Consider the following 27,518-nt stretch of genomic DNA (forward strand, 5'->3'; position numbering starts at 1 on the left):
TTCAGGGCACCGTCTCCCACAGGCACAGAGAGGCCAAAGCCTTCTCCCACCACAGCTTCCAGATTTTCCGCTCTCCACAAGCAGTGCGTCCAGCTGGACCTGAAACTGCATCGCCTGCTGCCAGTTGCTCCCGAGCCACCTCCGAAGTCGAGGGCCAGCTCTCCACTGAGCAAGGCTGAAAGCAAGCCGCTTGGAGGCCTGCTTCCTCCGCAGCTCCACAGCCACATCGGTGCCCCCCACCCCCGGCCACCTCCCCGCCCCGGTGCCCGGGACTCCGCGGGCCTCCTGGCACCAGCTTCCCTTCCACAGCGGAGACAGTCCATCACCGCTCCTACCATCGGTGAGTTAAAAGGCGTCTGTTTATGAATACATTTTGCCAAATGTGAGTGGAGTGCGGCGACGGAAGAGGGCAAGACGGGGAAAGCTGTGCTGAGAGAGACTGGGAGGCTTGGGGCTGACTTGGCAGATGACAGGTTTTGTTACAGATTTTTAAAATAATGTTGCTTTAAGAACCGAATAGAAAGCCAAGCCAAGAAACATCAACAGTAAGTTTTCCTCCTTTCCACCCCCCACCTCCACCCCCTCCCGCAAAAGATATGCTGAAGCCAGGTTTAATTTTATGTCAGGAAAGAATTCCCTCCTGAGACTTCCCTGGCCGTGGTTCAGTTGAGGATAATGTTTTCCAGCCACGTTTCCAGAGTCTCTCAAAGACTGAAAGGAAAACGAGCAAACAATCTCGAAGCCTTCGCTTTGAAGCAGCAGGGGGCGCTGTTATGATTAAAAAAAAAAAAAAAAACCGCGGGTGGTTTCTTCTTGGACGGAGGTGATGACTGAAATTCCGGCAAGGTTCTCTACCTTTTCTTTTCAGGACCAGGGAGTACCTAAAGAATAAAATATTTACAGATGCTAGCAAATTTTATGCCTCTGATTTTAATGCAAAGACTTCATGTTATATTTTACATCAAAAGGGAAGAAGTGCCAGCATCTGCAAAACATAAAAGTATTTCATGATTACTTCCATCACCGTGTAATAAAGCATATCTCATGTAGTTATTGCAGTCCCAAAGTCCCCGATAGAAGTGGATGTTTAGAATTGGACTTCCAAGGCCTAAAAAAGAGCCATGCCAAAATCCACCTACCCTTACCACATAAGGTATATCAATGCTGCCCAGACTACTTCTGTCCAGTAATTCTGGTTTCTAAACTACTTGGGCCCACTTAAAAATTAAGGGAGAGATTGAGAGGCCACACTCACTGATTATCACTAGAAACAATATTTGCTCTGTTTCTTACCAGGTTGTTTCAAGGTCCTACATTAAAACACACAATGTGACTTCACACAGAGTCAAGGAGTAAATGACTGATACTACATGTATACTGTACTACCTGTAACTATGTTATTATGAATGTTAATGCATTTTAGCTAATTCTCATAGCCCCCTACCTCTGATTACTTGTTTCATTCTAGCATCAACAGAACCCTTATGCATAAAACCTTTTGAAGCTAAAATTCTACAATTTCTCATACACATTTCTGTGAGTGTTGCTTATACATTATCAAGAATGTCCCCAGGAGTAGTAAAGTAGGTTTCTAGGGGAGTTAGTTAAGGGAATGCTGAAGTTCAGGGAAACAGTCCCAGAGAAGAGGGAGGTGATGGGGAATTGACTGGAATGTAAAGGATTTAACAGGAGAAGAGGCATCATTCATGGAGGAAGTTGAAAAATCAGAAACGCTCTCAAACAGGTATATGGGTAATATAATACCCCAAGGGCTTCCCTGATGGCTCAGAAGGTAAAGAATCTACCTGCAATGCAGGAGACCTGGGTTTGATCCCTGGGTTGGGAAGATCCACTGGAGGAGGGCATGACAACTCACTCCAGTATTCTTGCCTGGAGAATCCCCATGGACAGAGGAGCCTGGTGGGCTACAGCCCATGGGGTTGCAAAGAGGCGGACAGGACTGAGCGACTAAGCACAGTACAGCACATACTACTTCAAAGACTAATATTATATGGTGCAAGGAATTCTATTACAGCAGAGTGCCTCAGCTTTTCAGAGTGATTATGGGAGAATGACCTGAGAAAGCAAGAAATTGGTCAGAATATAGACTTAGACTAATAAGGGACTGGCAGGAACGGAGTCTACAAACAAGAGCGATGCAATATATATGTGTGTGTGTGTGTGTGTGTGTGTGTATTGCTTATGGCAACCCCAGTATTCTTGCCTGGGAAATTTCATGAACAGAGGAGCCTGGTGAGCTGCAGTCCATGGGGTTGCAAAGAGTCACACACAACTTAGTGACTAAATAAACAACAAACAATGGAGATGTGAAATTGTTGAGGGAACAGAGACCGAATTAGAAGTAGTTCAAACATGGCCTAGTCTTCCCTCAGAAGAATTATGAGAGAAATTACTCTTAATATTCTCTAGTATCATGAAATACTTTGCATTTCTGCTCTAGAGAGAACAAACATATCAGCTCTTTCCAAACATGGACGGCTTACGTAATGTCTCCTAATATACGAATCAGCAGAGTTCTCAGTGGTTCTGGGAAGTTCCAGATCATCCTGAAACTGGTTAGATACTCATTCTAAACTGATCTGAGTAGGAGCTGCCATAACATCTTCACTTCATTTTTATACTGTGAGCCCCTTTGGGTCAGAACAAGACTGCATTTCTGCACATCCTCCATGGGTACCTCTGACCATGTTCTGATCCCCAGAGGGTTCAGTGGGGACATTAGTGAATGGTGCTACTTGTCAGATTCAGTGATAAATCAATAAAGAAAGGTTTGCTTTGATAGCAGTTTGGGGTTGAATTTTGGTTGAACTTTGTGCAGAGCATCTATGAATTTAAGTAAGTTTCCACATGTACCTACTTTAGAAAGCAGTGCTAACTCAACAAGAAACATAAATCCATTGTGTTTCTCAATCATTCTCCCCAGTTGTATGATATCAAGTATTAATCCTCTACTGGGTAGTAGGTCTCCTCAGGTATCTGAGGCAATGTCATAGTTTTCCAGTTGTTTTCAGATATCAAGGGCTTCCCTGATAGTTCAGTTGGTAAAGAATCCTCCTGCAATGCAGGAGATCCCAGTTCGATTCCTGGGTTGGGAAGATCCACTGGAGAAGCGATAAGCTACCCACTCCAGTATGGCAACCCACTCCAGTACCCTTGCCTGGAAAATCTTGTGGACAGAGGAGCCTGGTAGGTTACAGTCGGTGGGGTCACAAAGAGTCAGACACGACTGAGTGACTTCACTTTCACTTTCACTTTCCAGCGTTCTTGGGCTTCCCTTGTGGTTCAGCTGGTAAAGAATCCACCTGCAGTGTGGGAGACCTGGGTTTGATCCCTGAGTTGGGAAGATGCCCTGGAGGAGGGAAGGCTACCCACTTCAGTATTCTGGCCTAGAAAATTCCATGGACTGTATAGTCCATTTGGGTCGCAAAGAGTTGGACACGACTAAGTGACTTTCACTTTCACTTTCAGATATTAAGCCGCAGTCCAGCCATTCAGTTGGAGTTTATCTTCACCTTCTACCTGTTGCCTCTTTACCCAGTCCAAGTATGAACTGGTGCCCTACCTGATCGCAGGACTGCTTCAAGGGTACCACCACCTTGTGTCCACCTTCTAGGATTACCCTTCAGGGGTGTTGAGCTGAGAGGTGCACAAGGAATGGGAAGAACACCAAGCCAACAGGATACCACCATAATGTCTCTGTCTTCGTGAGTGCTGCTTCTCTGGACACAGCCTGGCTATTGATGCCAGCTGTGAGGCAGGCTCCAAATTCTGACTCTGGGGGCTAGTGGTATGAGTTCTTTGAGATCCAATGATTTGAGAAGTTGAAAATCCATTTTCAGCTCTTGTCACTGGCCATGTACTATATAGTCTTCTGTAGCTGGAGTGTGGTGGGGAAAGTCTTGGAATTGGGGTGAATCAACCTCAAATTAATTCAAACTCGAATCCACTTGACCCACAGAAATCTCCTTTCTTGACCATTAAACTCAGTACCCCAACACTGTCCCCTCCCTCTAGCCCTTTCACCAAAACTCATCTTCCTTGCTCCCATGATAAATTCAAGTTCTTTTCCTCAGCAAACGCCCAACTAGAGGACCAAAGGATACAACAGTCTTTATGAACAATTCTCTTCAAACCCCTAAGGAGGCTTTTAGGGAGAAAGGCCAGGTATCCCCATTTCCATTCCCCATGGGAAAGGAGTTGCCTCTCATCTCATGGACACTCTGTTCTGTCGACCCTTGGATTTACCTCCTCACTCTCTAGCGGCCAGTTTTTTAGTGTAGCAGTGTAGCAGAGGGCTTCCCAGGTGGCTCAGTTGTAAAGAATCTGTCTGCAAAGCAGGAGATACAGGTTTGATTCCTGGGTCAGGAAGATTCCCCAGGAGAAAGATATGGCAATCCCTTCTAGTACTCTTGCCTGGAAAATCCCATGGACAGAGGAGCCTGGCAGGCTACAGCCCTTGAAGTCAAAAGAGCTGTACACCGCTTGGTGACTAAACAACAACAAAATGTAGCAGATGGAGGCTGGTAGTAGCTGGCCACACCCATCATCTCTTAGAAATGTTGAGTCTGACTCCAGTGTCTTGTCAGTGCAGTTACTGAGTTCTTTCTCTGTCCTTTCCCTTGAGTCTTAGTTGCCAATCTCAGGTGTCCCACTGATAGAATAAAATGGAATTAAACAAAGTTCTTTGGAAGAAAGAAAATATAGAGTAAACATAAATATTTAGGACAGCTATTTGGAATCATTTGGGCCATTCTTAAGAGTTTTCATTATTACTTATTACAATAACTTCATTTTCATTTAACAAATAAGAACCAAATTTTATCACAAGTCAGACATAATGATAGACTTTAGCTCTGCAGAAAAGAAGACATAGCCCCTGCTCTTTCAGAGTCCTTTACTACTGTGTAATATTTACAACACAGCATCCTGATGCTAGTGTGAAGGTAGGCTAAGGCCACTAACAGCAGACAGAAGACATGCTTCTACAGAAGTCAGGGTAGATTTCAAAGAAGAGACATCATCTGATGTGGCTCTTGAAAAATGAAAGCCATCAGTCATTAGGTAGGAAAAAGAAAATAGGGGGAAACATCTCAAGGAGAGAGAATAATGGCATGTGCAATGACAAAGACTCAGCGCATATGCCTTTGGAGGGTGTGCTAAGTTGCTCAGTCGAGTCTGACTCTTTGCGGCTCTATGGCCTGGGGCCTGCTAGGCTCCTCTGCCCGTAGGATTTTCCAGGTAAGAATACTGGAGTGGGTTGCCTTGTCTTCCTCCAGGGGATCTTCCCCACCCAAGGATCTTCCCCCAATTCGCATCTCCTGTTTTCTGCAATGGCAGGTGGGTTCCTAACCACTAGCACCACCTAGGAATCCTTTGGGGTGGAGTGATGCCTAAAGATGGGCCTAGCAGAGCCACTTGAATCTAAACTGCAGGTGGCTTTAGATTGTCTGTTAAGGAGTTTCGGGTTTTTCTGCATGTGAAATGGAGACTATCAAAGGTTTTAAAGCAAAGGGCCAACTCAAAGAATGTCGTTTTCATAATAAGTCTCTGATCTCAAAGTAGACTAGGATAAGAAAACAGGGAGTTAGGAAACAGTTGTGAACACCAGGGGGTGGGGGGCAGACAGAACTCCCCCCCGAGTGCCTGAACTCCGTGTGCAGTATCAGGAAGAAAGAGAAGGAACAGATAGGAGAAAACTTTCAGAGGAGAATGGAATTGAGAATGACTCAGTGATTTTAAGCTTGGGTGTCTGGGTACATGGAAATAGTCTGCTAAGATAAGGAGGAGCACAGGAAGATCTGGCTGAGAAGGAGATAAGGGTGCAGTTGGGGACATGCTACACTGGAGATGAACTGTTGGAAAGCTTGGAGGTATTTGGGCAGGAGTTCAGGAGAAAAGTCTAGGTTAAATGTGGGAATAATCAGTGAGCAGACGAGGCTTGAGCCTAGGTGAGTGACTGTGAGAATATCCAGTGAGAATGTGTAGAAAGAGAGCAAGATGCTAAGGATAGAACATTTAAAGCGCCAAAAGTTAGTGAGAAGGGAGTTCTGGACAAGGGGTGAGAAAAAAATCATTAAGAGAAGAAATTAGGACACAGCATCTCTCAAAAGCCAACACCAGGGGAATGTCCAACAAGACAGAGGTAGTTCCAGTGTTAGATGTTAGAGAAAAGTATGCAGAATAAAGACCAAAAAGAAATGGTTATGAGATAAAGAAATTGGGAAGTACTTGGGTGATGCTAGCTTTAACCAGACCATGTTTTTCTTATGTTTAGATAATTGAAATGAATATCTTAAAATAGGTGTTTTAGAGAACTTGTAGCTATCTCTTGGATCAGAAATCTCAGGAAATGCTGATTTTTCCATAGACCATGAAATGTGCTTATATCCTTACATTTTTTTTCTTTAGGATAAACAATTTTTTAGCAAATAAGCAAAAAGAGGCATTCTTTTTTTTTTGTTTGTTTTGAAGGGGTAAACTATATATGAAAATACCCATTACTGAAAGGGTTGGAAGTGATAACAGCAATTTTTCTCTGCAGGAAAGGAAATAACTTAGATTCAGGAAAAGTAGCTTGCTGACAAGGCAGTCAGTCACATGGCTCCCTGAAGGAAGTTAAGAGACTAGTTTTTTAAGGTCATAGTTCTATGAAAAGTGAAGTTGAATTTCACTTGAATAAAGTTTTCTTTGGTTATACTGAATGGACTGTCAAAAAAAACACAAAATCCAGCAGAAACACAAAAGGTTGAGGTAGTAATGCCTCTCTCCACGCTACAAGCTTAGAAATGTCAAGTCGGATTACTTGCTGAAAGAGTAAACATCTTGAAATATGGTAAGAAAATGCATAAGTAGAATTTATTTAACACTCTATTTCCATTCTATGCGTGTAAATGCATATTTTCTTGAACAAAACATCAAAAGTAAAACTTTTGCAAAAATATAGCCTTCTCCTTTTTGTGAAGACTTGGAGCAAAGGCTTACCATATAAATATACATTATGTTTTCTTCTATTCATAGATAACACATTGTCAAATAAAAATGATACCTTTATGTTATCGCTACTCAAGACAGTAGCTTGTGATATATATGGACTCAGAGAGGATGGAGAAGAAAGGAGATACTGATAAAATTAATTAAACGCCTACTGCAGGCACGTGCTGAAAATTCTGGTAATATTCATGACAAGTTCTGTGAGTTGTGTCCAGTGTTCAAAGAGTTTGGGTGTACTCCACTTTGGGACAGGTCTTCTAAGCGCCCCAAGCCCTACGCTGTGTTTATTCAGTCATAATGTGATTATCAAAGTCCATGAACCCACTCTCATTTTGAGTCAGGGATAACTGGGATCTAAGAATAACTAGAGATGAACAAATTGTAAGATTATCTTGGCACCTCACTATGGATTGCTTTGTCTCTCCCAGTTTCATCTCTTGACTCTCTTTTGGAAAGTAAGCCTGTTTAACAGTCATAAAGACACGGGAGTCTACCTAGATAATTTGCCTTTTCCTTGAATTGTACATTCCTTTATAACCTCAGAGATTTATCTGTGCCTACATCCTACCCAATGTGGAATCTCTCTGACACTGTGAAGCATCTGAATCAAATATCTAGACCTGGGCACCACACAGACTTGAGTTCCAATACCAGCCCACTTTCACCAGTTAGCTGTATATAGAGGCAAGTTGGTTAATCATTTAAAGTAAAATTGGGATGATTAAAATTCCTTCTTTGGGGGACTAGTATAAAGACTAAATGTGATACTATTTTTTATAACATACTTGGTATGGTGCTCTGAGCTTAAATGATAGTTGGGAGAAAAACTGACTGGGTTTTTTTCAGTTACCTGGAACTTATCTTTTTTAACTTTTTATTTTATATTCAGGTATAGCTGATTAACAATGTTATGACAGTCTCAGTTAACAGCAAAGGGATTCAGCCATGCATCTACTTGTATGTATCTTCCCCCAAACTCCCTTCCCATCCAGGCTGCCTGGAATTAATATTTTAAATAACAGTCTTTCCCATTTTTGAAATGTCACCATGTTTTAATACCTTTCCATTGACCAAGCCAAAATCTATCTTATTCTTACTTTTTCCCACTAATTCTGTCCTCTGGAACACCATGAAATAAATCCAGTTTTCAAGTATTTCCGTTTCATTCAATACTGAACTGTCCATTGTTGGGAAACCAAACGAGCAAGACAACATTTTAGGCTGAAATAATCTCAGGTAATAGAGGAGAGAAGATACATAGACAAATAATATGTCTGCACAGTAAAGTATTTAAAATGTGTAGGGGTCCAGAAATATACAATGTGAATTAAATTATTATACAAACAGAATATGGGTAAAGGACAGGAAGAAATTAATTATTGGAACACAAAGAACGAGATGAAGCCTGTGCTTGAAAAAATTTTGTGGAAGAGGAGTTATGCTATGCCCTGAAGGATGTGTAACACACAAGAGCATCCTGAAGGAAATTGCATGTGCAGAAACATGCAGGCAATGTTCAGAAAGCAAGGGGCCGTGCAGTGGACAATAGGCATGACTCTCTGGTGTCATGGGATATTGTGGTCTATATATGCACGAAACGTCAGGCTAACCTGAACTAAACCAATGCTTCTCATGTAACTTCATAGTTAGTAACACAGTCATCATTCTGCATTTTCTTCATCCATCAGTATTCACAGTACAAAGCTAACATAGATAGTCATTGAAAATCATTCATGTTAAAAAAAAATCTTACATAAGAAGTTCAGGACATACCAAGTCTGCTGCTGCTGCTGCTAAGTCACTTCAGTCGTGTCTGACATTGTGCAACCCCATAGATGGCAGCCCACCAGGCTCCCCCGTCCCTGGGATTCTCCAGGCAAGAACACTGGAGTGGGTTGCCATTTCCTTCTCCAATGCATGAAAGTGAAAAGTGAAAGTGAAGTCGCTCAGTCGTGTCTGACTCTTAGCGACCCCATGGACTGCAGCCTACCAGGCTCCTCCTTCCATGGGATTTTCCAGGCAAAAGTACTGGAGCGGGGTGCCACTGCCTTCTCCATACCAGGTCTAAGTACAGAGTAATGAGTAGAAGTGAGCCATTTTTTTCCCAGCTGGCATAGTTGCCTCCCTTCCTCTTTCATTTATTCAAGGACACCATGCTGGCAATTTGCCCATTTTAACTTTCTCCTTACTCTACAGCTTTCTCATTACCAAACAGATATGCTGTGACTTCTCCCAGTCTGGAAAACAATTCACCTCAACACTGCTTCTACCTCCAACCAACTACTCTCTACAGGAAAAAAAAAAAAAAAAAAATCTTAGAAAAGAAAATGGTGTGTGTATATAGTTCCCATTTCCTGTTCAACTTTTTTCCCCCCCCTGCGGGTTTTGCCTTCAAAACACATCAGCTATCTGACTTCATATCACCATATGTACCACTACCATTCTAGCCCAAGGCACTATCAAGTCTTTTGGATCCCAATAGTTTCTGACGTGGTCTTCCCATTTTTTTTTTTTTTTTTGCCACTCGTTTGCTCTACTTTATTTCCAACATAGCATCTGGATGTGATTCTGCTGAAGCATATGTCAGATCATGTCATTCCTCTGCTCAGAACCCAGTGAAGCTTTCCATCCCATTCAGAGTGGAGAGTGGCATTCTCTACACAGTAATCTCTCAGGACCCATGCTCTCCACTCTCATGGTTCTCTCTCTGACTCCATCTCCTACAACTCTCCTCCTCACTCTCTCTGCTCCAACAACTCAGGCTTCCAAAGCATTCTTTGAGCTTCCCAGACTTGTCTCACTTCAAATAATTATGTGCCATCTGCTTAATTATCTGCTGGCAAGTTTTCTCTTTTCAGAAAGATTTCTATTGCTTGTAATAGGTTGGTCTACAGCAAAGACTAGTTCTCTTTCTGATTTGAAAACACTGTCTACAAACTCCATTATTAAAGCACATTTATTTTTTAAAATGTATCCCTAATGCCTTACTAATTTTTTATCATGTGGACCCTTTTCAGCTTTCATCCTCTTAAATTATCTTTATTGCTGTACATGACTAACACCTCCTTTCTACTTGAAAGTCTCTCCCACTTTTTCTTCAAAAGTACAGGTCCCTCGAAATAGGTCCTTCCTCCGTGAGTGCTCTACAGTCTCATTCACTAGATCATCCTCTTCAGTTCCCAGCCCTTTGGCAGTTCACAGAATTCTATCTTTTGTCCTCTGCTCTTTGCACATATTCAATCTGGGAAATCTCATCCTCTCCCTAACGCAGATCTCCAACTATACACACACCCAACCTGAGCTCCAACTTCCCTTCTGAGGTCTGTTCCCAATTGCCTTCCAGCCAGCTGTTTCAATATGTTCCAGTGTCATTTCAGACTTAATACATCCCAAATTGGACTCATCAAATTTCTTTGCAGTTAGCTTTTCAAGCAAGTCAAACTGTTAGTAAATGCACCACTAGCCATCTAGACACCATTTTATAAATCTCCAAGTCCTTACATTGCCACATTCATTTTCTTGCAGAGATTCTTAGAAGGCATCTTTCCAAGCCCACAGTATGCATCTTTGAACAAAAGAGTGTGTGTAGCTTAACACAAATATATCCCTAAAATTAAAAGCTACATTCTGCATCCAACAGAACAGGCTTCGGCACCCTAAAATGACAGATGTGGATTCTGAATACCAAAAAATGTGGGTTTATAATTTGGCACTGCCTTTTGTGACTTTACTAAAGTTAGTAAGCTTTCTTGAATCTCAGCTTTCTTATCTGTCAAATGAGATAATAATAATTACTTCACATATTCTTTGGGAAGATTAACTGAAATAAATAATATGCTCACCCCTAGTGACACACTGGTACTTTTAAGAGGCACTCAAAATATTTAATTTCCTTCATTCTCTCAATCAAATGAGGCCATTATACGGGCTTAAAAATTCCTTTGTTCAAATATGTTTGAAATGTGATCCCATCCCTTAAAGAACAGGTTGTAAAAGTAGTCCAGCTGTGATTTAATATTGAGAAAGCCAAGCAAAGGGAGTCAGCTGAAGAGCGTAACTCACCTGATTCACAAGCCATCTGATGTTATCTGGAAGGTACCGGTGATCTTTTCCATGAAATCTTATTACTAAATGGTGTGTTCTCTTTGTTTTGTTCTGTGGAGTGATAAGTGTTTGTTCTTAGACTGAGATATTGGAATTCTCCAAAACAAGTGAATAGAATTATAGAAGCAGATTGGTAGTGATTTAAAGCCTAGATTCTGAGTAGACCTGCCAAAATTCAAATCCGCTCACTAGCTATGTAGTCTGAGGCCAGTTATTTGATTTCTCCATGTCTCAATTGTAATGTAGTGTTGCTGTGAGGATTAAATAGCGTAATGAGTTAAAGGACAGAGGAAAGATCCATTTAACACACCACTAAAGAGCCACTGATAAAGAATTCACTTGCCAACACAGGAGACACAGGTTTGATCCTGGGTTGATCCCCTGGAGAAAGAAATGGCAAACCACTCCAGTATTCTTGCCTGAAGAATCCTACAGACAGAGGAGGCTGGCAGGCTATAGTCCATGGAGTTGCAAAGAGTTTGACACAATTTAGCGACTAAACAACAACAAAAGAGCCACTGAACCATGCCCTCAGGGAGTGAGCAAAGCCTGGAGGTTTCTTCCATAAGAAGAGAGTAGGATTTCCCCTGTTTAAGGGAAATACCAGAGTAATTATTGAACAGTAAGTATGATAGTTGACAACTATAAGACATGTAAGTGTTTTTAAGTATTGATTTTAAATATTGTTCTATATAATCTCATTCTTTAGGTTCTGAAGTAAAATCAAGTTTCTTATTTAGTGAATAATTTAGAGCACTAAATTTAGGTTTTTTAGGGCAAAGCTATTCTGTACTAAAAACCCATGTTATTCTTATTATTTATTTCCATCCCTCTTTATCATTCACACACAGGAACAACCTTGTCCTTGGACTTATGCTTCCATTAAGGAACACCATTATTCACTTCATTGCAGTTGTCATAATAATGTGTATGATCCTAAGAAGAAAGATGTAACCCAGATAGGGCTTGAACTTCCAAAGTTTGTATTTTCAAACCTATGAAATAATGGCAAGTATCACAAGCAAGGAAAGAAACTACTGCTGAGTTTCAAGAATGATTTTAACTGGATAATGATAACCAACTATACTGCAGTCACCATGATCCTTTTACCATTAGCTTACTATAAAACATTTCATTGTCCTCTCTCCAAAACTCCCTTCTTACACAAACTCTCCTACTGACTCTCTAATAACTCACCACTAGATTCTCTTTTGGCTACTGTCTTCTCACTAAGGTAAAAGAATTACACTCTCTGAAGTATTTGCATTATACCTCCACAGAAACCCAGATCAAGTTGGGGCATGGAATTTTAGCATCCAATAAATAATCCCACTTCCTGACTTCACCAAGCATGTTAGGGACTATAAAAGTCAAGCCAACTAAATTTGGAAAATCGGTTCTATCCTCTATCTATTCAAACAATCATTGCCACCATGTAAAAATATTCCTCTTTTCTGTCACTACAACTTTACTATGAAGTAGCTACTAAAATGGGAAATAAAGTCCAATTTTAGTAATGGCACCCCCAGATGGAACAGAGCTACCTTGAGCAAAATTAATTAATTGTTTTCTGTTTCAGTTCAAGAAGCAACAGTTAGAACTAGACATGGGACAACAGACTGGTTCCAAATTGGGAAAAGAGTACGTCAAGGCTGTATATTGTCACCCTGCTTATTTAACTTACATGCAGAGTATATCATGTGAAATGCTGGGCTGGATGAAGCACAAGCTGGAATCAAGATTTCTGGGAGAAATATCTATAACCTCAGATATGCAGATGACACCACCCTTATGGCAGAAAGTGAAGAGGAACTAAAAAGCCTCTTGATGAAAGTGAAAGCAGAGAGTGAAAAAGTTGGCTTAAAACTCAGCCTTCAGAAAACTAAGATCATGGCATCTGGTCCCATCACTTTATGGCAAATAGATGGGAAAGCAATGGAAACAGTGACAGACTTTGTATTTTTGGGCTCCAAAATCACTGCAGATGGTGACTGCAGCCATGAAATTAAAAGACGCTTACTCCTTGGAAGAAAAGTTATGACCAACCTAGAGAGCATATTAAAAAGTAGAGACATTACTTTGCCAACAAAGGTCCATCTACTCAAAGCTATGTTTTTGCAGTAGTCATGTATGGATGTGAGAGTTGGACTATAAGAAAAGCTGAGGGCCAAAGAATTGATACTTTTGACCTGTGGTGTTGGAAAAGACTCTTGAGAGTCCCTTGGACTGCAGGAGATCCAACCAGTCCATCCTGAAGGAAATCAGTCCTGAATATTCATTGGAAGGACTGATGCTAAAGCTGAAGCTCCAATACTTTGGTCACCTGATGCAAAGAACTGACTCATTTGAAAAGACCCTGATGCTGAGAAAGATTGAAGGCGGGAGGAGAAGGGGACAACAAAGAATGAGATGGTTGGATGGCAGCACCAACTCAATGGATATGAGTTTGAGTAGGCTCCGGGAGTTGGTGATAGATAGGGAAGCCTGGCGTGCTGCAGCCCGTGGGGTGACAGAGAGTTGGACGCAACTGAGCAACTGAACAGAACTGAACTGACCTTCTGAACTACTTCCTCATCTGAAAACGGATATTGAGCAACACTACCTATATCATTGGATTATTGTGAAGATGAATTGATGTAATTTATACATAATGTCTGGGACAGTTCCTTGCATACATTAAATGCTTAGTAAAACTACTATTACTATTATTATTTAGCTTCCCAGGTGGCTCAGGTAAAGAATCCGCCTGTCAATGCAGGAGCCACAGAAGACTCAGGTTGGATTCCTGGGTCGGGAAGATCCCCTGAAGAAGGAAATGGCAACCGACTCCAGTATTCTTTCCTGGAAAATTCCATGGGTAGAGAAGCCTGGTGGGCTACAGTCCATGGTGTCACAAAGAGTTGGACACAACTAAGCAACTGAGGACCACACACAGTATTGTTATTGTTTCCATTTTAGCTGAAAATAAAGCCAGCTAAGACAGGGGCAATATGGAATGCCAGAATATATGAAAACCTTGAAATCTTTTATGTTTTAAACAAGAGTCCAGGCTACTCTGCTAAAGAAACCTGAAATCTCTGCAAGCTGTAGTAGTATACCTCAAAATCTAAGTACAGTGAATACTGTACAAGAAAGACAGAAATAAATAAATAAAAATAGAAGTTCGGTTTCAAACTGTGCTTTACAAAACAATAAGTGACATTTTCCACATGAATGAATTTTGCCTTTGCATCCTGGAAATGTTTCATAGTAGAAGGATTTTGACTTTTCTGGTCCCAGTCGGGGATAAATTACTCCCAGCATAGAGAGGAACCCAACAACTGACATGAAAAGTATTCACCTAAGTGTTAAGCACTCATTCTCTCCTTCCTCTCCTAGGACAGAGTCCACATTTGGGCAACTGCTCTGAGTTCTTTCTCCCTGTTATAATGCTGCCCCTATTATAATGCTGAGTAAATACAGTCTGAGTAAATAGAGTCAACAAGATTAGGACTGTCTCAGATTTTGGAACCAATTTCCCGTGTCTTGAACTGACAAATTTTCTGGTTTCTTCCAGAACCTGTTTCCTCCTTCAGTCTTTTCATAAGCCTTAAGCATATGTATTTTAATCATCTCTTGTTCTTCAAACAAGAACTTATTTTCATCACAAGGAAGGAAGCTACTACTTCATCTGAGAAAGAGTTGATGAGACTATGTGGCTAAGAAATGCCTCTATTTGCTTAAAACATGACGACAGTCCCCATCTCTGTGTGTGTCTGACATACTCTTTACTGCGTATCAGGTGGATAAGCTATTGCAACATTTTCCTTTAGATACCAGAGATTTAAATGGTAGGACCTTAAGGGCAAAAACAAAAACATTCCTTGATTATTCCACCAGGGAAGCCTTCAGATAGCTCAGAGCCATTTAAAGACAATAATCAAGCTAGTATGTAAGTAACAGGTAATATAGCATGTGCATACTTGCTAAGTCACTTTAGTTGTGTCCAACTCTTTGTGACCCCAAGGACTGTAGCCCATCAGGTTCCTCTGTCCATGGGATCCTCCAGGCAAGAAAACTAGAGTGGGTTGCTGTGACAATATATGCCAATATGGTAGATAGTATAGCATAATTTACTGCAAAACCAAGTACTCTAGAGTAATTTATTATAAAACCTTACATCCCATTCCAAATAAACTTTAAGACAATATTAAAATGTACTCAAAATTATAATTGGCCAGGAACACGAGGAATAAAAAGAAACTACTGCTCTGTAGTAATCTGAATGCAAGATGTTCTCCCTATAAAGTTGTCACTTCCTTTAGTAATAAACTACTTAGAGGAAGGAAAGAGAAAAGGAAGTCTCTCTTGACTCAGCAAGAAAATGTGAATGAATAAAAATTAAGTTTAAGAAGTAAACAAAAAGAAAATAAAGTATTAAAAACTGAAAAAAGAGTAAAGGTTAGACCATGAAATAAATATTTTTATTCATACGATCTGGGAGAGAAAAAGAGACCATGAAAGGACGTATGCTTAGAGGTTATAGAAAGACTGAAGGAGGAAACAGGTTCTGGAAGAAACCAGAAAATTTGTCAGTTCCAGACATGGGGAAATTGGCTCCAAAAGCTGAGACAGAGAAAGAGAGAAGAGATAAAAAATGCCTTACATTTTATTGCACATTATACTTCCCAGAGCATCTGGCAAAAGCTGTCTTTCTTCATTCCTACTTCCAGCACTAGATTTTCAAATGAGCCTATCTCCTTCCTTACTGGAAAATGTCTAGACTCTAAATACAGATGACCTCAGTTATCCCACTGACCTCCAGTCAGGCATTCATAAGGCCCTCTCTGAAGAGGATTACTGAGAATGGGGGCAGGAGAGTATCATGGCCTAGGAGTGTTTCCAGAGGTGGAGTTCAGTGTTAGGCTTGAAAGAAGGGCAAAGTCAGGGAGGAGGTGGACATTCTGAAGGTGTGAGCAGCATAAACCAACACTGAGATGGAAACATTTCAGTGTGCTCACAAGGCAGTGAATGGTGGTGGGGGGGGATGGGGTCGGGGGCACGAAATACCATTGCTGGGATGGGTTGCATCCTTCAGAGTTTCTTAACCATCAGTCTAAGGAGGTGGGTTTTGTTTTGTTTATCACCATAACCTGTAGGCTGAGTGGAAGAGTTTGAACTCTAGATAGGTATTGAAAGAAGCATTTTTGAACATTTACTTTGATGATAGAGGGAAGGAGGGCAGAGGGGAGAGGAGACCAAAGCAAGACCTTATTTCAAGAACCCACATATGAGATGATGCATTAAAATAAGGTGATATACTAAATTATCGGCGTCAGTGTAGAAGTAGTGGATCAAGAGACTATAAAGAAAAATGACATGGCGTTGTGGGTGGAGGAGATCATTCTATCTGGTGGCTATTTTGTCTCTCCTTTTATTGTGTTTATTTGAAAGACTTTTTGGCACTTAATTACAGCTGTCGAAGTGTACTTTCTTAGGAGTGCTTATCTTACCTTTCCTGATTTAATGGTCTTTTCTCTCATATCCATCAACAATATTACCAAAGAAGCACTGCTGTTTAACAACTTCTAGGTGATTTCCCAATTTCTCAGAGGAGATTCTTGTACAATATAATTCAGTAGGAGAAAAATCTGCAACCGACATGTCTATGAATTCTCTCAGATTGTTGACAAGCAGTTAAACATTTAGAAAACATCTTCATTATAGAAAGAGGCATCTAAAGTCATCCTCAGTACCAATGAAGAATGAGGACTACAAAGCCAAGGATACAAGACCACACATAATCTGAAAAATATCATTTCTGAAGCCCTGGTTGGAATCAACGCAGATAACAAGGCTTCTATCTGAATTCCTTCAACAACAACAAAAAAGATCTTGAAAAATCTTTTACACAGTTTTCTGTTGACAAAAAGAAGGGAGTTCCATATTCTCCTTCCATCCCAGATATCAAGGGGAGAGTGAAAAGGAGGCAGAGCTCCTGAACACCAAGGAACATGATGGACCCATCCGTAGGAGACACACTGACTCCCTGACTCTGATTTAGTTCTAACTGATATCACTGGGATGCCTACAGTCATCTGAAAAAATGTCACCTGTCCAAAGAGGACTCATATCCATGGTCATATCCATGATCAATCTTCCTACCACCACAAATATGGAGCTTCTCCAAGGGCCTTCTCTCAGACTGCAGCCAATTACAGGAGCTAGCATCTTGAAAATTGTTCTTGAAATCCTCCTCATCCTAACTCCTCATATAAAATCAGTGCAGTTCAGACAAGGTCCTCAATCACTGTTGAGCCTGCTCTGAAATATACTTTGATTTCATCCATTCCTCTCCATCTCCACTGCCTCCATCCTCTTCCAAAGCACTATGACCTTTCATTGAGACTGAAGAAATGAGGTCCTTATTTTCTCCACATCCAGTTTTTCCTTCTCTAATGCATTCTTCATACGGAATTCAAAGGATTCCTTTTCCTTTTATGTATCCTGTTTTATGGTATCACTGTCCTCACTGGCTTTCTCTCCATCCTTGACCACAGCCTTGCATATACTGTTCCTCCATGTTTACCCACAATCTGCCAGTTCTTAGAAGGAGCATTCCAGACTTCACCAAATACATTAGTTCCCCTGGTTAACTTCTTCTGTTTAAAATTCATCTGGCTACATAGTACAAATTATCCTCTAGTCTAGTCTGTGATTTCATGTATATTTATGTATGTATTTGCTTTGTGTATTCTTCCCCCACAGATGGTTGAGGCCATAATAGCAGAGACATTTTCCCCTGTATCCTGGAGGCATAGGACAAGTCTAGCATAGAGCATGAACCCAATAAATGCTCAATAAATAAATGAACATAAAATGTAAACTCCAGTAGGGTAATAGTTATCTGTCACTGGTTTACTATTATATCCTGATTGCCAAGGGATATGTATCTTAGAAACTTTGGTAGATGCCCTCAAAGTATTAGTTCAGTAAGTAAGTAAAGAAAGAAATTAGGAAAAAAAAGCCATTTTCCCATTAAGAGCTAATTCCATTGTGAGATAGGCCTAATTACAGAAAATTCTTTCTCAAAGTGAGTTGGAGTCTTTGCCTACCACTTCTGTGGTGCCCTTTGATCTAGACCTGACTGCATAAAGTACAGTTAGTTCCTTTTCAGCATGAAGGTAAGACACACCAACTTCCCTCGGCCACCTTCAAGTGATGGCATGACTTTCAGACTTTTCCTTACTCTGCTTGTCCCCTACATATACTGTAGTTTTATAGCTTTTTCTCTTGAAATGCATCGTCCCAAACTGTACCTGGAATATCTACTACATAATATGTACTACGTTATTATTATCCCCATATTTTCATGCTGGATGTTTTTATTGGCAGTGCTTAATTACACACCCTGGCAGGCAGGCTCTAGTATTAATTTATATTGAATTTTCAGCATGCTATTAAATCCTAGGAATGCAATTAAATCAGGTCATCTATGTCTACTACTTATGCATTTGATTTTATGTACCTAAGTTAAGATTTTCCACTTATCCCTAGTAAATAGCAATGAGATTTAACTCTCATTTCCACACTCTTGAGATCTCTTTGAGTACCAGTTCTGTCATTCAATGTAACTACTCTCTGTCTGCTCTCTGCCCTAGTTCTGTCATTCAGTTTACCTGCTATCTGTCTCAATTTTATGTCACCCAGCACCCCAAAATGTTGCCTGTACCCTCATTCTTAAAACCCTTGTTCTTATGAGAAATCATTCTCTGCTAGTATTGTGTCATCTTTCTAATTGTTCTTTCTTAGTCTCCTCTGAGGCTTTTCTGTATTTACTTATTCACTCATTCCACTTGACAGGTCATGAAGTAAAAATTTTCTGATCGTCTCCCCTGTGCCAGAGATTGGACTAGTATCCTGGATGGAAATACAAAGATGAAGAAGACACAGCTTTTGTCTTCAAATACATTTCCCAAAAGTTCCATGGCCTTGGCATAATACTGGGTGATTATACCTATAATAATTGCTAAACACATACATTCTGCTAAATTCTAAACTAATGTGTCCATCTTTATAATCTTTGCTAAGCTCTAGATGTTTATTTTCAAAGCTTTACTAGGCTTTACTTAATTATCTGGCAAAAAAATTTCAAACTCATCATGGCCAAGACTTAACTCATTATTTATCACTACCCCCAACCACCACTAACACTTTGTATATTCCTGATCTTGATTGATGGTATCTTCATTTGCCCATCAGCTAAACTAGAAAGTTAAAAATCACCCTAAATTTACTATTAATTACCTTTCACATAAAATGGGTCATTGGCTCCTGTCAATTCAATCTCATAAATAACTCAAATACCTCTCTTCCTCTACTGCTGCTATTTTAGTTATCTTCTATCAGATGGATTATTTTTATATTCTTCTAATTGACTTCCATACTTCTAATTCCATTCTTTCCAAATACACCCTCAACATTGCTGTCTGAACATAAGAAATTAAGGCATTTTTATAACACATGTATTCCATATATAGTAAAGTGAAAGTGTTAGTCACTCAGTCCTGTCCAACTCTTTGTGACCCCATGGACAGTAGCCAGCCAGACTCCTCTGTCAGTGGGATTCTCCAGGCAAGAATACTGGAGTGGATAGCCAGTTCCTCCTCCAGGGGATCTTCCTGACCCAGGGATTGAATCTGAGTCTCCCATGTTGCAGGCAGATTCTTTACCTTTTGAGCTACTAGGGAAGTCAACCCCATATCATAGCAAGATTTCAACAAACAAAAGAAGAAAACTGGGGCAAGGCCAAAATAAACTAGAAAAATACAATGGATCCAAAAGTCATATCTAATGCTTATTCATTCTTACCAGGGCTCCAGTCTTGCTCTAAGTGCTCTGCATGTGCTACCTCATTCCATCATGGATGCCGCAAGAAGATTGATAAGAAAACTGAAAGGTTAACATATCCAGGCTCTGTGCTACTGACTTAGTAGATCTGAACCCAAGATGTCTGTCTCTAGAACTCATGCTCTTTATCACTCACTGTGTTACCTTCTAAAAATGAAATAGAAGTATGAAAGTTATTCCAAGAAATTTTATATACTTGCTACAGGTGACCAACAGACTAACTCTTAACTGTCAAACAGCCAACACAAAGAGGAAAGAAAACAGATACAAGGTTCATAATGTTGGAAAGTAAAAACAAACTAGTTACCCATGGAAAACACTGCAATGCTTAATGCTAAGACCAATTTTGAAAAATGGAGGCAAATTGACATAAGCCAAGTTGGCTGCTTTAAACTGTCAAGTTCATATGGCAGTTCTGACCCAGCAATCCCACTTCTGGGCATACACACTGAGGAAACCAGATCTGAAAGAGACACAGGCACCCCAATGTTCATCGCAGCACTGTTTATAATAGCCAGGACATGGAAGCAACCTAGATGCCCATCAGCAGATGAATGGATAAGGAAGCTGTGGTACATATACACCATGGAATATTACTCAGCCGTTAAAAAGAATTCATTTGAATCAGTCCTAATGAGATGGATGAAACTGGAGCCCCTTATACAGAGTGAAGTAAGCCAGAAAGATAAAGAACATTACAGCATACTAACACATATATATGGAATTTAGAAAGATGGTAACGATAACCCTATATGCAAAACAGAAAAAGAGACACAGAAATACAGAACAGACTTTTGAACTCTGTGGGAGAATGTGAGGGTGGGATATTTCAAACGAACAGCATGTATACTATCTATGGTGAAACAGATCACCAGCCCAGGTGGGATGCATGAGACAAGTGCTCGGGCCTGGTGCCCTGGGAAGACCCAGAGGAATCGGGTGGAGAGGGAGGTGGGAGGGGGGATCGGGATGGGGAATACATGTAAACCCATGGCTGATTCATATCAATGTATGACAAAACCCACTGAAATGTTGTGAAGTAATTAGCCTCCAACTAATAAAAAAAAAAAAATTAAAAATAAACTGTCAAGTTCTCTTGGTAGGATCTGTATAGTCTCTGATGGTCAGAGTAGATGAGGGCTGTAGATCCCCTCCAGGAGCCACACCAGGCCATGTTGGTATACTGTGATGAGAGCAAGTCTCAGTCTAAATTCTGACATTATTTGCAGCATTTAGTAGCAACATGATAGAAGAGAATACAGTTACACAACCTTAAAAATCTAGTGTCAGCTTCCTTGTCAAGCACGTTGCAGGAATGACTTACTCAAGCCAGATGTAGTCATTGTAATGCTACATGAAAACTGATCAGATTGTTGGTGAAGGATGCTCTTTCAATGTTGCCAGTATTTCGTGATATCAGATGGTGAGGGCTTAATGTATCCATCTCAAATTATACATATTCCTTACCACAGAGATCAGAAAGAAAATAAGTCCATAGACCTGAGAAAATGTTTTCTAGGCCAAAAATAAGAATAACAAGTAAGTATTGTTGTGGCTTAAATGACAGTATTCATATATGAAAGAATCTAGTGACTGATGGTTATACAAAATCTATAGGTAACAGAAAATGTGGAGGTACAAAGCCTTGCTCACCATCCAGGGTCCAGAACCTTTTTTTAGAAAACATTTATTTGTTAAAGTGCTTTTGATTATACCTATTCTTACCTTTTTTGTACTGTCTTTTATTTAACTGTCAAAATACGATGAGGAAGCATGGGAGACACCTTGCTGTCCCCTAATACTACAAGGACCTTTAGGATTTCTGTGGACTGTCATCAAGGAGGCTCTGATGTTACTAAACATGGACATAAGCTTTAGTGCAAATAGATATTCCATTGCTTTCCCCAGATCTTCAAAAGGGACTTGACCTGCCCACAATATGATGCATTTTTCTATTCCCTTTTTTCCCTTCCAAGACACATCTGTTGGTCTTCTTGACAATAGTTTTGCATTGCTCTTTTGGGGAGATATATTCTCTTTTCTTAACAATGTCAATTTCAACCATTGTTAATCTGGTCAAGAAATCTCCTGTTCAACCTTTCAGAGCTTTGTGAAGAGCACTAAATAAATGCTTTTCCAAAATAGCTCCTCCGGTGTGTGAGCACCAGTTACGTTAGGGTGGGGGCTCACTGAATTTAGAGTCAACACTGGAAACATGTAAGAAGAGAAAACCTTTCCCTTCCCAGATTTTCCTCCTTTTAAACTTAGCTTCATGCTTGGGACCCCAAGAATCTGAATGAAGAAAGAGAAAATGTCAAAACCACATTGTTCTAAATACATAGTGATTCAAATACATGTAGAGAACCATAAAGAAGCCCATGTAACTTGCAGCAAACTACAAATGCTTAGAAGGGGATTTATCATGTACAAATTGTGGCTCCATCTCTATTGTCCTGGTGGCTCCAACCAGGGAATGTGTCTGTCCCCTTGTTGACATAGGCCATCCTAGAACAAAGAAAGTTGATGACACAAACACATCCTTTTCCCAGCACTTGAGTGTGTGTGATTTAACCTTTAACTCTTGCTTGTTGATGTAGGTGAGATGTCAAATACTTTCTACTGAGCTGTTGGCAACTCTTTAAAGTGTTTTCATCACTCTTGCACTAAGATGAGTCCAGGGTCAGTCTAACCCGTCATTGCAATCTCATTGTAATCGAGTCACCTCCCCCACCCTCTCTTTTCTTTCTCTGCCACTTCCTCCAGACCTCAACAGGAAAGCGGCGACAAAAACCAGGGATCAGCCTGGTAGTCACTGTAAATGTGCAGTTACTTCAAGTGTTGCTTCCTGTTTTTGAAAAACTACATTCCTAGCACGGAATAGAGACTGAGGTCTTGTGACCAACTGTGAACAAATGATGTAAACTGTGACACAAACAATAGGGAGTCCATATCAGATACTGTAAGCCCATTTTCATCCTCCTTTAATTCTTTAGACTTAGAGATAAAGCCTCTTGCTTCCTCTAGATCACACCTGCCATAAAAAGACAAAACCACGCTTTTTACCCACTTCACACTTAAACCCATTCCATCTTTCCTGAGGCTGAACCTAAACCCATCTTGTCTATTCAAAGATTTAAATGGACATATTTCTGTTTAATGTTGAAGCCAAAAGTATAAAGTTCTTGCTAGTTTTGCCTTTGCAAGACAAAGGTCCTTCCACCACCAGAAGAGGGGGAAAAGCATAAAAATTCTCAGCAGTGTAATTTCATATATATTTTTTTCTTAGTGGTCATTCTTGTTATTTTAGAGATAGTAGACAATTCTGCTAAAAGAATAGACACTTTAGATGCCAGCAAAATAACTGCACATATATATAACACATACCTGGAGAAATAAACTTGAATAGACTAGATACCACCATCAACATTTTTATCATTTCAGTCTGGAGCTTGCACTCATTTCTTGGAAAGGAAATTTCTGTCTCATTAAAGAGAAACGATTATGCCAAATATACAAAAATAACAGTGGGAGGTGGTGGGGTGGGGGTAGGATGGAGGAAGTTCACTACATGACTCAGAGAGGTTTGGCTTCTATAATTCATATTTTTAAGCTATTTTACTTCATATTTGAAATAGAATTATATGATTAGAGGGGGGAAAAGTAACACACAGCTAAAATGGGGTTTCTTAATCATACACATACATGCAGTACTATCATATAGCAAAATTGGGATGTGTTAAAACTATATATAGATATATGTATTCATATATAGATCTGTATGTACATACATACAGACCTACATATAATCATACATAGCTAAAGTAATGTATGTCTTTTATGGTTTATTAAACATAGATTTCTATTTTATTTACTTATTTATTTTTCCTGTAACTATGTGATTGTATACTAAAAAGGCAATATTCTGAAGGCTATTGTTATCACAAAGTAAACACTACTCATTTTACATAAGCAAACACACTTGCCAAGGTAAATATCCCATTGCAGTCAAATGGAGCCAACAGGAGTGTATTAAAATTAGCCAGTAATTTTGGAGGAAAAAGCAGGAAGTTGGGTGGGATGGAGGAGCTGCATATGAATGGAATGGATTACACAAGCCTAGTGTGGGGAATCACAAATTCCAAGTGCTTCTATGGAGTCCTCGACTTGGCTAAAAATAGCTTTGATGTAGAATGACTTAGTATATTTATTTTTATTGAAGTATAGTAGATATACAATGTTGTGTTAGTTTCAGGCGTACAGTAAAGTTATTCAATTATACATATTTGTGTGTGTATATATATACATATTCTTTTTCAGATTCTTTTCCAGTATAGCTTTTTACAAGATATTGAACATAGTTTCCTGTGCTATACAGTAGGTCCTTGTTGTTTATCTATTTTATATATCATACTGTGTATCTATTAATCCTGATCCCCCCTTCCCCTTCTGTAACCATAAGTTTGTTTTCTATGCCTATGAGTCTGTTTCACAAATAAATTAATTTATATCCTTTTTAAACATAAAGATCATTTATCATTTTTAAATCATCTATGCCACATAATAAAAAATTATCTCAGTTGAACTATCTGCTGGGCAACTCATTAAAATCTTTGTTTGTTTCTTTTAATTAATTTATTTATTTTAATTGGAGGCTAATTACTATACAATATTGTGGTGGTTTTTCCATACATTGATATGAATCAGTCATGAGTGTACATGTATCCCCCAGTCCTGAACTCCCCTCCCACCTCCCTCCCCATCCCATCCCTTTTGGTTGTTCCAGTGCCCTGTTTCATGCATTGAACTTGGACTGGTCATCTATTTCACATATAATATACATGTTTCAGTGCTATTCTCTAAAATCATCCCACCCACTCCTTCTCCCACAGAATCCAAAAATCTGTTCTTTATATCTGTGTCTCCTTTGCTGTCTCACATATAGGGTCATCATTGCCATATTTCTAAATTCCATACATATGTGTTGATACACTGTATTGGTGTTTTTCTTTCTGACTTACTTCATTCTGTATAATAGGCTCCAGTTTCATCTACCTCATTATAACTGACTTAAATATGTTCTTTTTAACAACTGAGTAATATTCCTTTGTGTATATGTACCACAGCTTTCTTATCCATTCGTTCATTGATGGACATCTCGGCTACTTCCATGTCCTAGCTATTACAAACAGTGATGCAGTGAACACTGGGGCACACATGTCTCTTTCAATTCTGGTTTCCTCAGTGTGTATGCCCAAACAGTTTTCTGGGTCATATGGCAGTTCTATTTCCAGTTTTTTAAGGAATCTCCACACTGTTCTCCATAGTGGCTGTACTAGTTTGCATTCCCACCAACGATGTAAGAGGTTACATCCCTTTTCTCCACACCCTCTCCAGCATTTATTGTTTGTAGACTTTTTTATAGCAGCCATTCTGACTGGTGTGAGATGGTACCTCACTGTGGTTTTGATTTGCATTTCTCTAATAATGAGTGATGTTGAGTATCTTTTCATGTGTTTGTTAGCCATCTCTATGTCTTCTTCAGAGAAATGTCTGTTTAGTTCTTTGGCCCATTTTTTATTTTTCTGGTATTGAGCTACAAGAGCTGCTTGTATATTTTTGAGATTAATTCTTTGTCAGTTGCTTCATTTGCTATTATTTTCTCCCATTCTGAAGGCTGTCTTTCCACCTGGCTTATAGTTTCCTTCATTGTGCAAAAGCTTTTAGGTTTAATTAGGTCCCATTTGTTTATTTTTGCTTTTATTTCCATTTCTCCGGGAAGTGGGTCATAGAGTATCTTGCTGTGGTTTATGTCAGAGGATGTTCTGCCTATGTTTTCCTCTAGGAGTTTCATAGTTTCTGGTCTTACACTTAGATCTTATCCATTTTGAGTTTATTTTTGTATGTGGTGTTAGAAAGTGTTCTAGTTTCTTTCTTTAACAGGTAGTTGACCAGTTTTCCCAGCACCACTTGTTAAAGAGATTGTCTTTTCTCCATTGTATATTTTTGCCTCCTTTGTCAAAATTAACATGTCCATACATGTGTGGATTTATCTGTGAGCATTCTATTTTGTTCCATTGATCTATATTTCTGTCCTTGTGCCGGTACCATACTGTCTTGATGACTGTGGCTTTGTAGTATAGTCTGAAGCCACGCAGGTTGATTCCTCTAGTTCCATTCTTCTTCCTCAAGATTGCTTTGGCTATTCGCAGTTTTTTGTGTTTCCATACAAGTTGTGAAATTATTTGCTCTAGTTCTGTTAAAAATATCATTGGTAGTTTGATAGGGATTGCATTGAATCTATAGATTGCTTTGGGTAGTGTACTCATTTTCAATGTATCAATTCTTCTGATCCATGAACATGGTATATTTCTCCATCTATTTGTGTCATCTTTGATTTCTTTCTTCAGTGTTTAATATTTTTCTATATATAGGTCTTGTTTCTTTAGGTAAATTTACTCCTAAATATTTTACTCTTTTCATTGCAATGGTGAATGGGATTGTTTCCTTAATTTCTCTTTCTGTTTTTTCATTGCTAGTGTATAGGAATGCAAGGGATTTTATATCCTGCATCTTTACTATATTCACTGATTAGCTCTAGTAATTTTCTTTTTGTGTCTTTAGGGTTATCCATGTAGAAGATCATGTCATCTGCAAACAGTGAGAGTTTTACTTCTTCTTTTCCAATCTGGATTCCTTTTATTTCCTTTTTTTCTCTGATTGCTGTGGCTAAAATTTCCAAAACTATGTTGAATAGTAGTGGTGAGAGTGGGGACCCTTGTCTTGCTCCTGACTTTAGGGGAAATGCTTTCAATTTTTCACTATTGAGGATAATGTTTGCTGTGGGTTTATCATATGTGGATTTTATTATGTTGAGGTATGTTCTTTCTATACCTGCTTTCTGGAGAGTTTTTAGTCATAAATGGGTGTTGAATTTTGTCAAAGGCTTTCTCTCCATCTGTTGATATAATCATGTGGTTTTTATCTTTCAATTTGTTAATGTGATATACCACATTGATTGATTTGTGAATATTGAAGAAACCTTGTATCCCTGGGATAAAGCCCACTAGGTCATGATGTGTGATCTTTTTAATATGCTGTTGGATTCTGTTTGCCAGAATTTTGTTGAGGGTTTTTGCATCTATGTTCATCAGTGATATTGACCTGTAGTTTTCTTTTTTTGTGGCATCTTTGTCTGGTTTTGGTATTAGGGTGATGGTGGCCTCATAGAATGAGTTTGGGAGTTTACCTTCCTCTGAAACTTTCTGGAAGAGTTTGAGTAGGGTAGGTGTTAGCTATCTCTAAATTTTTGGCAGAATTCACCTGTGAAGCCATCTGGTCCTGGGCTTTTGTTTGTTGGAAGATTTTTTATTATAGTTTCAATTTCTGTGCTTGTGATGTGTGTGTTAAGATTTTCTATTTCTTCCTGATTCAGTTTTGTAAGGTTATACTTTTGTAAGAATTCATCCATTTCTTCCAAATTGTCCATTTTATTGGCATATGGTTGCTGATAGTAA

The 27,518-nt window shown here is 39.5% G+C and overlaps 1 protein-coding gene across 1 annotated transcript in view; it reads left to right on the forward strand.

Moving 5' to 3' along the window:
• The first annotated feature begins 225 nt into the window (after window positions 1–225).
• DAB2 (DAB adaptor protein 2) overlaps window positions 226–27,518 on the forward strand; it is a 192,272-nt gene continuing 164,979 nt past the window's right edge. Inside the window, exon 1 of the mRNA XM_043488492.1 lies at window positions 226–340. The gene's annotated coding sequence lies outside the window, so the exon portion shown is untranslated. The remainder of the gene's footprint in view (window positions 341–27,518) is intronic.

Source organism: Cervus canadensis, chromosome 16, assembly GCF_019320065.1.
Source record: "Cervus canadensis isolate Bull #8, Minnesota chromosome 16, ASM1932006v1, whole genome shotgun sequence".
In the NCBI taxonomy this organism is placed as follows: Eukaryota; Metazoa; Chordata; class Mammalia; order Artiodactyla; family Cervidae; genus Cervus; species Cervus canadensis.